General features: G+C 43.1%; 1 protein-coding gene across 1 annotated transcript in view; it reads right to left on the minus strand.

Annotated features, from left to right (window-relative positions):
- The window catches only part of ZFYVE9 (zinc finger FYVE-type containing 9), a 93,131-nt gene that overhangs the window by 59,052 nt on the left and 18,049 nt on the right, over window positions 1–16,030 (minus strand). The window contains exon 2 of the mRNA XM_037907507.2: window positions 8,004–8,108. The gene's annotated coding sequence lies outside the window, so the exon portion shown is untranslated. The remainder of the gene's footprint in view (window positions 1–8,003; window positions 8,109–16,030) is intronic.

Here is a 16,030-nt window from a genome sequence, read left to right on the forward strand (position 1 = left end):
AATATAGCAAGAATAACTAATTATAAGCAATGTATTATGAAGTAGCAAGAAGTGCAGCTAAAAATACATTTTTACTTTTTGCATCCAGGTGTCATCAACGTTTGTGCCTGTCAATTTCTGAACCACCAAATGCTGGGCCTCTCTTTCAGCCAACCTTATGTTTCTTTTTGTTGTCTTTCTTCCTCACTTTATGAACTGATTTAGGCTAAATTTGAATTGTGGTGCTTATGAAAGTATTATTGATTACAATGGCCAAAGCCAGGCACGCTGCTTAAAGAGAGCTTTGTGAATAATCCCACCAAATATACCTCAATTTCTGGCCAATAACACTTAATATTCCAGTCCTGAGTTTCTCCTGACTGAAGACTGTTACACAGGTGATGGTTTTGTGATGTAGGCTGAGACCACCAAATCACTTATTTTTGACAGTGTAAAGCCAATGAAATAATGTTTTTTGTCAATTAGACAACTTCCAGTCACACCACTGGGTCATGTTTTTTTGTATAAACAAATAAAAAACCAGCATGTTTTATTTATCAACTTACCAAATGTTTGTATCATGGCATGCATTACTCAGCATCTACAAGGCTTCTCTGCTCTTTAGAGCTTATGAACGCTCAGATATAAACAAACACTGTGGCAGACTGAAGAGATCTCCAATATTTACAGATCATATATAAATGTTCACTCTGTCATGGCACCCAAGCCCAAGTCCATCTCTATGCTATTTCAAATCTAAATCTTCCTTGAAGAGGAGAGACTAATCTGTCTGTCTATGAAAACTGAATATTCTGAATACCATAAAGAATTGTGCAACTTGACCCAAAAATGCAACAAAACAATGAACGCTTACAACTATTTACAGATTAAGTTGCCTGCACAAAAATGTTTATATATGATGGTTTATATACGATGTTGTGACCCAGGAACCAATTAGTGCCTGGCAAGTGGCACAGAGGAGGTCCATACAGGTCACAGGAATCTCCTGAGTCTGATATGTGCATTTTATTTCACCTATGAGTGTCATGTGAGGCCTCAGATAAAAAGGTGTCACCCCAGTCAGCAGCATCATTGTGAAATGCAGGTACAGATGTTGTGTAAGGAGTTATGTATAAACACTGAAAATTATAAGGTCTGTGTCTAAGGACTGGTCACCAGCAAAAGTGAAAAACAGGTATCTTGTCACACAAGAATTGTTTAACTAGCTGGGTGTTTCTATGTGAATTACATATTGTAGAGTTTACAATGGATCTCCTGTCACCAGTCTGAACTGAATGCAAATGAAGGAGTGGGGACTTCAGAAAGAAACTAACAGGAGCAGAAAAATAGTGGGGTGAGAGGGAAGAGACCCAATCCAGAGGTACACATCAGAGGCTTGCTCCACTAAATTTGGGGGACAGACACCCTTCCACTCTTCTCTGAAGAAGTAAAAGGACAGCAATTTTGCTTCATGAAAAAGGGGTCTCAACTGGGCTTGAGTGAAAATGCTGGAGTGAAATTTGAGTGAGATAAACTTCTTTAGACAGGAAGTTAATCTGTTTGATAAATTTAGTCTCTAGAAAGCACCTTAGGTTTTTGTTTTATATGCAACCATTTTTTTCCAATAATATTCTTACTTCCTATCACTTGATTCTCTGTTTTTTTGATAATAAACTTATTCTTGTTTTCATAGTAACCATACCTAAGTGCTGTGGTGTTAAGCAAAGTACTGATCCTGAGTGGACTCTTACAAGCTGGTGCATACTATTCCTTTGGGAACAGCAGGCCTGGTAATTCAGTGACTGTTCACTGGATAAGTGGAGAGGGTCTCCCACTGACATAGCGCAGCATGGACAGCAATTAAGTCGATGTAACTTACATCGCTCAGGGGGGCTGTCTTTTTCTCACCCCTGAGTGACTTAAGTTACACCAATTTAAGTGGTAGCGTAGACCAGCCCTGAGGGGTTGCCATATGCCTATTGCTACCTGTACAGAAAGAGTGAGGCCTGCGGAGGCCTGGAACATAGTGCTTGTATTGCCAGAGACTGGTGGGTTCAGGGAGCTGATCCACAGCAGGCGTAGACAAGACTGCTTCATGCTAAAGGAAGGTAGTAGTGAGGTGCCTCACAACCCTGGGTACCTCAGGGGAGCATCACAGATGTGTATATATAAGTAATGCGCCAGTTACCATATGCATAAGACAAACATACATTGACTGTCAGAAAAACAAAAAAAAACAAAAATTCTTCATACTGCCCTAGAGTCTAGAGTCAGGGGCTTGCCTGATTTCATGTTGCCTAGGGTGGCCAAATCTCAGAGGTATGTAACTGAGAATCGAGCCAAATTGTTGTTCTTCTGTTAGCTGGGGGAGCTGCAGATTTTGGATATATTCTTCTAGTAACTGATTATCGGGGTATCTTCCTCTAAATACAAGCACTGGTAGAATTTGGAGAATTGTTTGTTAACGGTTTTTTGATCAGTGTCTGGCCCTGACTAGAGCAAACTGAGGGGATTTTAGCTTTTAGTGAATTCACTCTAAGTCTATGCACTAATAGTTTCCCAGAATGTCTGTTTTAGGCTATGCTTATACTATACACCACCATCAGGGGTGCGTAGTGTACATGTAGCAACACACCACAGTGAAAAGCGCACAGTGTCCACATTATAGTGTGTAGCTACACCCATCAGTGAAAGCTCTGGCAAGCGGGGAAGCAGCGGGGAAAGGCTTCAGCAGCTCCGTCCTGCTAGAGCCTTTCACTGCAAAGGAGAAAGGCTCAGACAGTGGGAGAGCATAGGGAAAGGCTGAGCAACAGGGAGGCAGCAGGACACTACACCCTACAGCTGCGGGAGCTGCCAGAACCTGCCTCACACCTCCCAGTGCCTTTCCCTGCTGCTGGAGTTTTTCCCTGTGACAGGGGATTTCAGCAGCAGGCAGCTGTCAGAGTCTTTCCCTGCTGCAGAGAAAGGGTGCAACAATAGGGAGCTGGCCTAGCCTTTCCCACTGGTGGAGTTTTTGCCTGAGGTGGGGGAGGGCTCCAGCAGTGGGGAGCTGCTGGAGCCTTTCCCCACTGCTTCTCCCCCGCCAAAGCCTTTCCCTGCTGCCAGAGTCTTTTCCTGCCATAGGAAAAAGGCTTCAGCAGCAGGGCACTACATTGCTAAAAGTAGCAGTGTAGACAGGGAGGCACAGGTTGGTTGAGTAGAGAGCAGTATAGGGTATGTACTCAAGTACGTGCCCGCACCCTTCAGGCGTGTCTTTACTTGCTTAAGCCGCACTTCATAGTCTACACTACTATTTATATCTGTGCTAGGGAGGCTACCTGGGTAGGAACACTGCATGCGGCACAAAGAAGCATGCAGTGCAGACGCAGCCTTAGTCTATACAGAGCAAATTCAGCCTGAGCTAAGGTTAATTTATTAATATCATATCTGAGATTTGCCACCTTGAAGTGTTTATCTGAAGAGGGGGAATCAGCCTTTCCATTAAATTCACCAGCTCAGCCTGCATGTGTGTCCTTTAATGGGAGAAGGAGGATGTTATCGTGCACCTTAACTATGTCTTGAAAGTGTCCCACAAGAACACTCAGGAAATTAAGGGGTTGTCATCAGTCTCAAAGAAAACTTTTATTTCATCCTCCACAAACTTTTTAAATTGTGTGTTTAGTAGTAAAGAGTTTAACTGCCATCTCCTGGTAGCCCGTAGTTTTTCATTAGGTAAGAGCTGCAACACCCCAGGGGCATGATCAGAAATCATAATTACTTTTATTTTGCTAACAACAGAGCTGACCAAGACACCCACTACCAAAAAATAACGGATCAGTGAATGTGTGGAACATGGGGGTGAGAAAAAGGTGTAGGGTGCTGTAGCCTCCATATGTCCTTTAAACCCAGTTCCTCCCTCTGGGCAATAATGGTGTGGCCAGCAGAGGATTGAGCACACTGGAAGTGTCCTTGATCTGTCCAAAAGCAGGTCTAACACTTCAGTGAAGTCCCTCGCTACAATAAAATTTTCTAGGGAGGAGTCAATCTAGAAAATAATTGATTGAAAAAGGAGGAATCATCTTTGTTGGGGCGTGGACGTTTACAAGAGTGTCTGTAAGATCAGACATATGCACTTTAACCATTAGGAGTCTTCCCTCCATGTCGAGCAGATGATGGGATTTGTGTGTGCTGTTTTTTTTTTGTTTTTTGGGGGGGGGGGGGAAGGGGGTTCTTAATAGAACTGACACGCCTCTAGACTTGGCCAAGTAATTACTAAAATGCCATCAACAATCCCGCCTTTTTTCAGCTTTTCAGCCTCAGACTCAATTAGGTGGGTTTCCTGGAGGAGTATTATATTAACTTTCAATTTTAAATGAGATATAACATTTTTTTCTTTTTAGAGGGTTACCAGTTCCTTTTATATCCCAAGAAACATGTAAGTAGATTAGCCATAGGTACTCACAAGGGGAAGCAACCCCATATGCATCTTATGCTGTGCCCATCAAGACTCAGAGGTACAGGCAGGGTGAGAAGAATCCAAGATGAAGGGTATTAAAGGGAATTCATAAGATGTTTAGATGAAGAGAAGGGAGAAAAGATGATAGAGTAGCAAGAGGTTAAGTGCTGAGTAAGAGAATTTAGAGGAGGTAGGGCGGGTGGCTGTAAGAAAAACAAAGGTGTGCGAGAGCAACACTCTCGAGTCAAAGTGAGACAAAAAAGTCTGTTAGAGACGAGCAGCCCAAATGAACAAATCCCTCTGACCCACACTGAATGCAAAATAAATAAATATTCCCAAGGTCCCTCCCTCAACATTGCAAAAGGTGGGGGGGGGGGCGAGGAGGTGTGAACATGCCTGAATACGCTTTAAATAGTGTTTCTGAGCTAAAATAACATAACTATGCATTGAAGGTTAGAATCCTACAAGACAGATATCTGCTTGGGTGTCCACTAGAAAAAAAGAGGGCAGGTGGGAAAGAAGAACAACCAATCCAAACCACCTCCTATAGACAAGTGGATCCAAAATCCAGTGTATGGCCCTTTGATAGCTGGCTACTTAAAGGTCAATAAGAACTGAAATACTGCTCTCATCTCTTGGTATATCACCTGACATTACCATCTGCAATTTAAACTAAATACAATACTAGTATGCTGTTCTTGAAACACTATCAGTAAGATGAAACAGCAACCCCTACCACCACTATCCTGAACCACAAAACCAGTAAAACAAAACCCCGTAACAATTCAAAATGGAAGTCGGGAAAACCAGATTGATAGCTGACCAACCCCAGTTTGTTAGGCAAATCAACCACCCTGGGTGTCCCAGTGAGAGGACAGGATATAGCTACTGTCTCCTCTGGAGCCAAGCTGGTCGAGGCTCTTGCTCAGCAGGATGTGGTATGTTGATCTGAGTCTGAGTGTCCAGTGGCTTCACCTGGCTTGACACACAGGCAAGATGGGTTCCTTACTGTACTGAACAGGCTTTTTTCCAACTATGGCCTAACTGTAGTCAGGAAAAATCATTTTATGCCCCTTTCACATCAGGTTTCCTTTTTCAAGGATGGATTCTTTCACATTGTATTTTAGGAATTTTAATATAAACACCATGGGTTTCGCATTAGTTGTGGGCTTAGGTGCTAAGGGCTTGAGCAGTGGGCACTTTCTATGTCCAGATCCGTATCAGGGAGAAAGGAAAGGATCTCAAGTAGAGGCTTAGAAAAAAATTTGCTGGCCTGTCCTTTTCCAATTCCAAAGGGAACACAACCACTTATTTCTTCTGGATTGGCTCTCCAGATGGTTGATTCTACTTTATACCTTTGGGATCACACTTAGTGGTTGGTCTGTAGTGATCTCTACGAGCCCATCTTGTCTTCTAAAGTAGAGACTCTAGTTTCACCTTCCCCAATCCTGGAGGATAGCCCACCCTTGCACACTGATCTGGTGTGCTGTAGGATGAACCACCCAGAGACAAAAACTATGGCTTTACAACAGCGGATGTTGGTGGACTTTAGTGGGATTGAGCAGGAGCTCCAGATCTAAGCAACCATTTTTGCCTCCCAGCTCCCTGAAGACTCATATTTAACAAGAATATTTTAAAGCACTGCCTTTTTTATTCCTCTGTAACTTACATAGTAAGCTGATTTATATCATGATTTTAAAATAATTTATATTAATATACTATGTGGATGACACTTTTATTCCAACTTCTCAAATAAGTCTCAGAACAAATTTTATATGGCAGAGTTACCTAGTGGGGGGGGGGGGGGGGGGGGAGTGTGTTGATGGAAACGGTGACAGAACTTTACTGATGGTAAGCAACATCACCACTTTGGAGTTACATAATATTTTTGATCTTCAAAGGGCTTTATGTGCACTGACACCTTACTATACCTGTATAAGGAAGGTATGTAAATGTTGTTATCCACGTTTAACAGATGGGAAAATAAGGCAATCTGATGAGACAACTTGCCTAAAAACCCAATATAAAAGGACCAGGATAAGAATACAGGAATTCTTGTCTCCCCGTCCTGTGCTCAGACCATTCCTTCTCAGTGATTAATTGTGAAAATATAAATTTCACTAAACTTTACCAGACAATACTAGAATGATTTCTAGTATTGGGTCCTGCACTTAGGACGAAAGAACCCAATGCACAGCTACAGACTAGGGACCGAATGGCTAGGCAGCAGTTCTGCGGAAAAGGACCTAGGGGTTACAGTGGACGAGAAGCTGGATATGAGTCAGCAGTGTGCCCTTGTTGCCAAGAAGGCCAATGGCATTTTGGGATGTATAAGTAGGGGCATAGCGAGCAGATCGAGGGACGTGATCGTTCCCCTCTATTCGACATTGGTGAGGCCTCATCTGGAGTACTGTGTCCAGTTTTGGGCCCCACACTACAAGAAGGACGTGGATAAATTGGAGAGAGTCCAGCGAAGGGCAACAAAAATGATTAGGGGTCTGGAACACATGACTTATGAGGAGAGGCTGAGGGAACTGGGATTGTTTAGTCTGCAGAAGAGAAGAATGAGGGGGGATTTGATAGCTGCTTTCAACTACCTGAGAGGTGGTTCCAGAGAGGATGGTTCTAGACTATTCTCAGTGGTAGAAGAGGACAGGACAAGGAGTAATGGTCTCAAGTTGCAGTGGGGGAGGTTTAGGTTGGATATTAGGAAAAACTTTTTCACTAAGAGGGTGGTGAAACACTGGAATGCGTTACCTAGGGAGGTGATAGAATTTCCTTCCTTGGAAGTTTTTAAGGTCAGGCTTGACAAAGCCTTGGCTGGGATGATTTGATTGGGGATTGGTCCTGCTTTGAGCAGGGGGTTGGACTAGATGACCTCCTGAGGTCCCTTCCAACCCTGATATTCTATGATTCTATGATTTACAATAGACCTTATAACAAATATAATTGGAACATTCCTGAGGTGAAAATTGCAATGTCTGTGATCAGATGAAAAAATATATATGTAAGTTGCTCTTTTATCCTGTCTGTTTCAGATTCCAGGCACTGTCATTGTTTGACAGCATGATTACAGGGGATTGCACATCAACTCAGGTAGGTAATGTGTTAGAACCAATGCTCCTGAGGACTTGCTTCAACCCCTAGCAGTGCTGGTCAAGTCTGCACTCTATTCCAGCACACAGTAGTGACCTTTTTAATTTTCTCCTGGGAAGAAGGAAGAATCAAGCACTTCAAGCATAATGAATAGCTTGTTAAGAGAGCTAAGCAACAGATATGTCTGTCCCTGATGATGAAATCTGCCCTCAGCACAGCCTGAGGGAGACAAATTTGGGGCTGCGAAAAAAAACAACACACCCTTATTCTAAAATAAACTTAATCCCAATAAAAAGAAAAGGAAAATGCAAGTCTGAAATAATTAAATCATCTAGTTCATACAACCAAGTTTGTACCCCATATAGATTCTTAATTCATTTTAAAGTAATCTATTTCTTGATCATAATCTACATAATACTATCTAATAACAGTATTAACAAAGTATAGCATTATATAATAACTGTATTAACAACAGCGCTTACTTGCTTCTTACCTTTTTATCTTATACATGTGTTAAGAAACCGATGACCCTGTGCCTATTCATGATGACTGCTGCACAATCAGCCAGTTCTGCTGAATCAGTATGTTCTATTTGATTCTGAAAAGAAAAAATAAAAGCAGACTTTAAGATTGGTAATTCTGTCATGAACCATGTTTTCGCAATACAGGAAGTTTGTTGCAGCTAGCACAAGCACATTCAGCAAATGCTGCAAATCTCCAAATGATTTAGTTTGTATTTGCAGCTTTTAATTCAGGGATCTATGTGCTTTGTAGGGCAGTAGCAGAAATATTCTGACTGAAGAGACCAGTGATAAAGGATATGTTGCTACCTGCTTACAATTATTCTTCTTTTAAAAAGGCCTATAGAATGAAGCACCAACTGCAGTCGTCCTTGTATCCTTGATGACCTTGACTGTAATGCCAATTTATGGACCTACTATAAAGTTAATTACTTTATATTACATTAAGCTTTCCAAGAATAAAAGCTAGTAGATTTGATACTTAACAACTCATGACTCTCACACTCAGAATTCTTGAAACTCCACCCAATGGCTTCCTGCTGATTTCTTTACTGTCAAACAACTGCTTTTATGCCAAATTATTCCTACAATCCCAGTCTCTCTCAATTTCCTAAAGGGTTTTAATCTACCACCACAACATGGCATCACCCTTTAACAGTGGGGGTCATGTAACAGGACAAGCATCCCAAGAAAAAGTATTTTACTCTGCTGAATAGAACATCTTCGATAGCATCATGTTTTCATTTTCATGTGGCTGCAGGTAGTAGTAAACACAAGCGTATGACCTATCTGTGCACACTGGGAGCACAACCAGTAGTGCATCACCAACTGCCAAGACGAGCCTCAAATAGAACAAGGACTCAATTAAACTAAACTCATATTTTAAAGTGTGTTGACATTGTTTCTAATGCATTTCAATTGCCTAACATGTAATATGTTTATTAATGCTTTGACACAGCTTGAAAAGATTCTTACAAGACTCCAGTGAAATGGAAAGAGCTTAAAAAAATATTACTCTCCATGGACCAACACAATGTTCAGTGTTGCAGTACTATTTTCCCAGGGTTGTTTATTGTTCTCTTCAGAAATATGCCACAATAATAATTCCAGGAAGCTAATGAATTGAACAGTTGCAAACACAACAGTGGTATTTAAAAGGCTAGAATAAAATCACACAGCATCATATGCTGGTAGTACCATTCCTGCATGCTAATTGTACTACAGCACTTCCAAGCATATTCCTGCCTCCTTAAGTTAAGGAGACAGTCAAAATCTTGTGGAAAAAGAAATGAACTTCTATTCTGTGTTATCACTTGATATGTAAAATTGGCAATAATACACATACAGAAGTGAGGGTGTGGGTGAATTCCATGAGCATGAAAGGTTCTCTGCAGACAGATGAGGTACAGACAGCAGTGCAAGCTTCCCCATACACTACCATGGCCCCTCCCTGACCTGAAGGGATCACCCTGTAGATGGCGAAAGGATAGTTCAGCCTCCATGGCCCATTCAATTCTCGGTGTCTCTGCTGAGATTTTGAAAAGTGGGACCCACTTAATAACAATTCCGTTCATGCTATGTGTCAACCAAACCTGGTCACCAAATGCATTTCACGTGGGCCACCAAACTGCTATCTGATAGCAACAGATTTTGATCACTACCAATCAGAACTGGATTAGAACCAACAACCTATAAGTGAAAAAAAATATATATTCTGTTACCAATCCCCTGAAGCAAACAAGTCTGCCACAGAGGAAATATTTGGGGCATTCAGGGCAATAGCTATAAGAATAAAATGTGAAAACAGTAAAACTAATCTACTTTCTTTGGTCCCTTTTCCAGTGTACCAAATTTAACTTTTTCCTAATTGTTCAACCTGGAGAAGGAAACACAACCAAAGGATTGCCACCAGCCTCCAAAGAAAATTCTTAGAATATTACCCTGGAGTCCAAAATGCTCCTTTGTTTACACCACACACACTGGAACATCCACAAAGGTCAACCCAAAAATCAGTGCACATTTACAAATATAAATGCAATTTATTTATATAGAGAGAGCCATTTCAGAAAATAGATAAAAATGTAGGGGTTTTTTCTGCTTTTATTTTTTAAAAGAGAAAAAATGAGGATAATAAAAAAGGATCTCTTCTAATAGAGAGAATTAAAGGGGAAATAGATTAAAATAAAATCACAGATAATATTCACTAGCTTTAATGGTCAATGCTCTTAAGTTCTGCACAAATATCAACCTCTGCTTAGAAGGGACACCATCAGCTGCGAGGAGTGGGAGAATAATACTTCCATCTCAGAATGGTGTGCCTAGTAAAACCCAAGATCACTATAACTGAAAAAGAAGGAAAAAACCTCAAAGTTCCAGTTTGTTTACTTTGAGCATTTTAAGGCACGTTCACTGATTTGCTAATGACCGGATACATTTTGTCTCCTGCACTACTACGATAGGAGTCTGTGACAATAAGCACCCCTGTATTCACACCCTATCCACAATTGTAATAATCTTTGTACAAAATATGCCTTGTGAGATATCATTTGAAAACTAACTCCTCACTGGTCAATAACATCATGGTGAAACGTATGTAGCAACGTTATATGTAAAGTTATGAAATACCCCTTTATGATGTTATTAGCACATGTTCAAAACCACACACCCTGCCTAGGCAAAAGTTGTTGAACAGGTCTATCCTAAACAAAGGAATGTATGTTTTACCTCAATTTATATATAAGTAGTAAACAGGGGCCTCGAGACAGCAGGGGGAGGAGATGAAAGGAGACTCAGGCCTTTTCTACACTACAGAGTTTTGTCAACGAAAGTCATGCTGACAATCAGAAAGTGCTATAGCAACATTGCTACTGCATGTTCACACTATGCTCCCCCTGTCAGCAGAGCGTGTCCACAGTTCGTACTCTAGCATCAACAGTAAGAGCAGTGCACTGTGGGTAGCTATCCCACTATGCTACTTGCCTCCTTCTGCCACTAGGAGTTGTGGGAAGGCGGAGTGGATCACAGCACATCATGGGTGTGGGCTCAATGTCCCATGATGTACTGTTTTCCATCCCAGCATTCTATGGGCTCCCGACAGCGTTTTACAGCATTTTTCAATGACCCCAATATACTGTGTGCCCACCATCTCCGTCTGAAAGGATGGATCCTGCACTGCTCTCTAACGTTGTGGTCACTTTCCTTAACATACCACAGATGGTAATACAGTTAATCATGAGGTACCTATCTAAAGAGGAATCAGAGGTGCCGGACCTGCTATGTGCCATGGAAAGAAACAACACCAGATTACTTTTGGCATTCACAGAGCAGCTGCACATGGTGGACTGTCGATTTTGGTCACGGGAAAGAAGCACTAAGTGGTGGGATCACATCGTTATGGAGGTCTGGGATGATAAGCAGTGGCTGCAGAACTTTCAGATGCGGAAAGCCACCTTCCTGGAACTGTGTGCAGAGCTCGCCCCAGCACTGCTTCGCGAAGACACCAAAATGAGAGCTGCCCTCTCGGTGGAGAAGAATATGGCGATCACAGTGTGGAAGCTGGCGACTCCAGAATGCTACTGCTTGGTCGCAAATCATTCGGAGTCGGGAAGTCCACCATTGGGGCTGCTTTAACGCAAGTGTGCTGGGCCATTAATTTCATGCTGCTATGAAGACCATGACTCTTGGCAACGTGTGTAAAATATGCTAGCTTTGCAGAAGTGGGATTCCCTAACTGCAGCAGGGCAATAAATGGCACGTATATGCCAATTTTGGCACCAGACCACCTTGCAACGGAGTACATCAGTAGAAAGGGGTACTTCTCTATGGTATTACAGGTGCTTGTGTATCACCACGAATATTTCACTGACATCAACACAGGGTGGTCAGGGAAAAGGAATGACGCACGCATCTTCAGGAACGCTGATCTGTACAGAAAGCTGCAAGCAGGGACTTTCTTTCCAAACCAGAAGATTCCAGTGGGGGATGTGGAAATGTCCATAGTGATCCTTGGAGACCCAACCTGCCCCTTATTCCCAAGGCCTATGAAGCCTTACACCAGAAAGCTTGACAGCAATAAGGAGCGCTTCATCAGGCTCAGCAGGTGCAAAATCACCGCAGAATGTACGCTTGGCAGATTAAAGGGTCGCTGGCGCTGTCTTTTTGGCAGGTTAGACCTCAATGAGAAAAATATTCCCATGATCATAGCAGCCTGCTGTGCTCTACCATTTGTGAAGTCAAGGGGGAAAAGTGACCGCAGAGACAGAGCGTTGAGGTGGATCGCCCGGCAGCTGATTTTGAGCAGCCAGACCCCACAGCTATTAGAGGGGCTCAATGTGGGGCTATTCAAATCAGGGAGGCTTTGAAGCAGCATCTTGATAATGAATCCCAGTAATGTGTCTTTCTGTAATTAACTGAACCAGGCATTGTTTACTTGCCACCTTAAATGACCCCTGTAATGATTCCTGCCTGAGCATTCATTGTAGTCTGCAATTGTGGCGATTGCCACTGTGATTGGATTTCTGTTGCAACCACCCTGTGTAGGTCACAAATGAAGAATCACTGTCTTTGTAAGACTCAATTTTTATTAAACAATAATACACAGATTAACATTTCTTACAGGGGACATGACAGTGAGCAACGATCACTGAAGTGAGGATCTCAGAGCTGCATGTAAGTCTAGCTGTCTTTATGGAAAATGTCCCAGGGTGGAGTGCAAGGGGTACTGACACAGACTGGAAATGTGAGAGGAATGTGGGAGGGCAAGGAATGCAGCTCTGCATGGACTGCAGTTAGAGTCGAGCACATGTGTGTTCTGCCTGCAGCGCAATCAGGGACCTCAGCATCTCTGTTTGGTCCTCCATGAGTTTTATTATCCACTCCTGACCTTGTCTCCTCTCCTGGCTATCCCTTTGTAGTTTCTTGTCTCTCTCCACACTTTGTGCTTGCTATCAACCTGATCTGACAATTGTAGCAATTACCGAAACATGTCCTCCTTACTCCTCCTTGTTCACCTCCTTATCTGATGGAGGCACTCCAATGGTGTGTAGGAGCTGGCCCTCAAGGGTACATCTGCAGAAACAAAAGAAACAATACACACAGTCAGTATCACATGTGCACTCTCGGTCTTGAATCATAAAAGTTACATACACCTCTTTCTCACCTTCTGTTGGCAAGCATGCAGCATGGCGAGAGCACTAAACATGGTGAGTTTGGCCGGGGGTGGGGGTGTGCAAGATGAGACAGGGTCTCGGTGGTTTCAGAAGGGGATCAGTACAAGCACCAGGGGACATTATTCTTAATACTGGCACCATTTTCCACCGGTGGGGGCGATCGAAGCTGAAATCACACTACTGAAGGTAACCGAAGACGCAAGGGTGCATCTCCTGCATGCATGTGGCTTAAGACCTGCTCCGTATGCTGCTCGCCTGTGTGCTGCTTTGGTTCCTTCAGAAATAACTGCTGATTGACGCAACAGTTTCCTACAATGGGGGAAGAAACAAAGCAGCTGTGCCAAGGAACCTTCAGCAGAGGATTGCAGAGTATTTGCAGGAAAGTTTCCTAGAGATCTCTATGGAGGCTTCCCGGGAGATCTCGGTGTGCATTAACAAACTTTTCTGCAGGGCCCCCATTGCGTAGCTGCACAGGGGAAGGCAAAGCAGATGCAAACAGTACCTAGTGTTGTTAAATTCAATTCCTTCTCCCACACGCACCATGTAACAAAATAAAGGACACCTCTACCTGATGTAATCGTGCATTATCAAAGAAAAAAAGAGTACTTACCGGAGCTCCCCTCTCTGCTTCAGGCACACCTGACCTGGACTGCTGGAACTGACTAGCCCCTCTGGAATCAAAAAGAGGTCCTGGCTTGCCATGGCACCAAACAAGCTTATTGCCTGTCCCACATCCTCCTCCAACTCGACCTCCTCATCCACCACTTCATCCTCAGGGTTGACTCCGCTGGCCGCAGCCTCCAGTCCCCATGAAGTATCCACGGAGCTCTTGTGGGTGGAGGTGAGGTCGCCACAGAGGATGGCGTGCACTTCCTTGTAAAAGCAGCATGTTTTCGGCGCCGCACCAGAGTAACGGTTGGCCTCCCTTGCCTTCTGGTACACCTGCCTCAGCTCCTTTATCTTAGGTCAGCACTGCTGCGTTTCCCCTTTGTGCCCCTTCTCATCCATGCCACAAGCAATCTGCTTGTAGATGTCAAAGTTCCTATGGCTGAATCGGAGCTGCAACTGCACAGCCTCCTCTCCCCACAGATCCAGCAAGTCCATTGTACTCCACTTGGGAGACTGTTTGCTCTGGAAAGCCGGCACAGTCAACTGGGAAGATGCAATGTGAGCTGTTCACACCAAGCAAACAGGAAGTGGAGTTAAATTCCCAGGGCTTTAAAGGGAGAGGGGCCCACGCCTGCGTACCTGCTTGCAGGGTAGCAGAGTAGAAACTGCTTATCAGAGCGGTCATGATGGGCATTGTGGGACACTTGGGGCGACATAAGCAAATGCAGTGTCTACACTGACACAGTGTCACTCTAACTTCGTTGCAAAAAGCTCCATACCATTCATCAAGGTGGTTTTATTATGTCGGCGTACCAGGAGAGTTAAATCAGCAGGAGGAGCATAGTAGTGTGTACACATCCGCTGTTTTGTTGACGAATCCTGACTTGTCGACAAAACTGCATAGTATACACAAGGCCTAAGTCCCCTTCATGCTGTTCTGACAGTGTAAAGATGTCTTAAAATGGACATGAATTACATGTGCATCCACTTCAAGGCACCTGTACACTGCTAGATCAGTATAAAGTGGTGTTAGTATAGATAAGAATCAGGACCCAAAAAACCATACGTAAGCTTGGAAGGATTCAATTTTTAATCAGTACATGTCAATTTCACCGTACACACACAGATCAATGAAAAAATATTTCCATTGATAATTATCGAAATTTACAGATAGGCAAAGAAAGAAAAATGCTGCTTGAGAACTAACTGTTTGAATTAAGGATATCTAGTTTGTATATTTTGACATGTGATGTTGACAGTTTGTATTTTAATGGTTACAAAGCTTTACCTTTTTGAACTTCAGCATCTACTTCATTAAATAATTGTCTTACCCACACAATTTCCCATAACTGTGAAATTTTAAATTGACAAAAATTGGAAAAAAAATTGCTTACAGCCATTAATTGCACACAACTGTGAAAATTTAAACCCAATAAAAATATTTTAAAATGCTTTAAAATAATAAATATTTGTTGAAATCATAAAAAAAATTTAAAAAAAAATTCTACCAGCCTTTCCATACTTTGTAATTCTGGTGTCTTAATTTCCTTCTCTCCTCATTCTGGAACCACTGGTTGAAAATACCAGAGAGACTAACCAACAAGCAATGCACGGTTTATCAACGATCAGTGATTAAAACACTTAAAGCTTTATCAGTTACATGAGTCACAGATGTTATAATAAAAATGGATGGTTTTGCTTAATAGGGACTGTGACAAAGTTCCTCCTCTGCCTCGGTGGGTCCTGTGCTTATTGGCGGATTTGCTCGCCTCAGAGGTTCACGGCAGCCCTCAGTTTGGCCACTTTCATGGCTCAAATCTGCCGTCCACTCAGTTAGCCTCATCACTGACCAGCATGGGGAAAAGGAAGAAGAACAATCCCCACAGTCTTTGCTGATCCACCTAGTGGATCGGGGAACAGGCCAGAGACCTTCCCCTCTGGTGGAACCCACAGTCCGGGTCAACTCCTCCGGTATCAAGTCGGGAGTTGGGGGGCTGGAGGGATGGGGGGAACCCGGGCCCGCCCTCTACTCCGGGTTCCAGCCCAGGGCCCTGTGGATTGCAGTTGTCTACAGTGGCTCCTGTAACAGCTGCATGACAGCTACAACTCCCGGGGCTACTTCCCCATGGCCTCCTCCCAACACTTTCTTTATTCTCACCGCAGGAGAGATGATGTCTTCCTCCTGATGTCTGGTAATGCTTGTACTTCTCAGTCTTCTAGTA

Source organism: Chelonia mydas, chromosome 8, assembly GCF_015237465.2.
Source record: "Chelonia mydas isolate rCheMyd1 chromosome 8, rCheMyd1.pri.v2, whole genome shotgun sequence".
Taxonomy (NCBI): Eukaryota; Metazoa; Chordata; order Testudines; family Cheloniidae; genus Chelonia; species Chelonia mydas.